Raw genomic sequence first — 1,782 nt, 5'->3', positions numbered from 1 at the left:
TTATACACACAATACCCCTTATTGACAATGTGAAAAAAGTTTTCTGAAGGTTTTCATCTGAAGGACTCTTAGACCATAAGAAACAAAATTCTCTCGTCTAATGAGACTTAAATTGAATTGGAGTGAATGCCAGGCGTTACGTTTGGAGAAAACCAGGCAGCACTCATCACCAAGCTAATACAATCCCTACAGTGAGGTGTGGTGGTGGCAGCATCATGCTGTGGGGATGTGTTTCAGCAGCGGGAACTGGAAGACTAGTCAGGACAGAGGGAAAGATGAATGCAGCAATGTACAGACCCATCCTGAATGGAAACCTGCTTTAGAGTGCTCTCGACCTCAGACTGGGGCGACGGTTCATCTTTCAGCAGGACAATGACCCAAAGCACACCGCCAAAATATCAATAGAGTGGCTTCACAACAACTCAATGAATGTCCTGGAGTGGGCCTAGCCAGGGCCCAGACATAAATCCTATTGAACATCTCTGGAGAGATCTGAAAATGGCTGTACACTATCACCTGTTAGAGCTTGAGAGGTTCTGCAAAGAGGAATAGGCAAACATTCCCAAAGACAGGTGTGCCAAGCTTGTGGCATCATATTCAAGAAGACTTGAGGCTGTAAGTGCTGCCAAAGGAGCATCAACAAAGTATTGAGCAAAGGCTGTGAATACTGATGTACATGTGATCTTTCAGCTTTTTTATTTTTTAATAAATTTTCAACAATTTCAAAAGCTCTTTTGTGACATTGTCATTATGGGGGATTGTGTGGAGCATTTCGCGGAAATAAATGAGTTTAACCCATTTTGGAATAAGACTGTAACATAAAACAATGTGGAAAAAGTGAAGCGCTATCAATACTTTCCGGATGCACTGTAAGTGGTTTAATTTTTACAAAAAAAAAAATGTCTGTTTGATTAAAAAGTAATTTATTGAATCGGAAAACAACTTTATTCGTAATCTTAAATAAAGCATTTTACTTAAACTTTGTTGGGCTGTTATTAACCCAAATGTTGGGTCAAATAAGGACAAACCCAATGTTGGGATAATATAAAATAAGCATATCTGAAATAAAACAAAAGCGTTTTTAACTGACGACTGAAACAAATGTGGACCTCAGCACCAACACCAGGCCAATTGTCAAGCTTGATTGTAATGCAAGAGTATTTCCGGAAGTGAAGGGCGTCTGAATGTTTGTCAGTAAGAGGCAGCAGCTGAGAAGGCTTGACGCCAGTGGATTTAATTACATTATATAACACGTGTACGAAGCTTTTAGAGAGTCATTTAATACTCATAAAGGTTATAACTCAAGTTGCAGTGACGCGTTCGCTTTTACAACACGCAATCTCCGTTAGCAGGTAATCAGGACAATGATTATTGTTGTAGTCTGTCAAAAATAACAATGCTAGGAGTTACGACTGAAAGAAAACCTTACATAATTTCTCCAATACCTCAATACACATTCATCTATCCACACACACACACACACACACACACCAAAAAAAAGAGATTCTCTTCTCTCTGTATCCATGGAGACAGTCAGTTCAGCATGGCTCTTGCAGGACAAAAATAGCAGAGGGAATAATTATCGAACAAACACACTTGAATTCATGTGTGGTGACACTCAGACTCGCAGCCCAGCCTATTAATCTGAACTCAATCTGCTCAGCTGTTGGATTTGGCTCTGGATGAAGGCGAAACAATGCGGAGAGTCGCTGACAATAAGCAAAACTGCAAAAACTACAGCCTCAAAACCATGACCGAAAAAACAAACTAAAACCTCGGTCG

This window comes from Danio rerio, chromosome 19, assembly GCF_049306965.1.
Source record: "Danio rerio strain Tuebingen ecotype United States chromosome 19, GRCz12tu, whole genome shotgun sequence".
In the NCBI taxonomy this organism is placed as follows: Eukaryota; Metazoa; Chordata; class Actinopteri; order Cypriniformes; family Danionidae; genus Danio; species Danio rerio.
The sequence above is the reverse complement of the archived record's forward strand: the minus strand, read 5'-3'. Positions refer to the sequence as shown.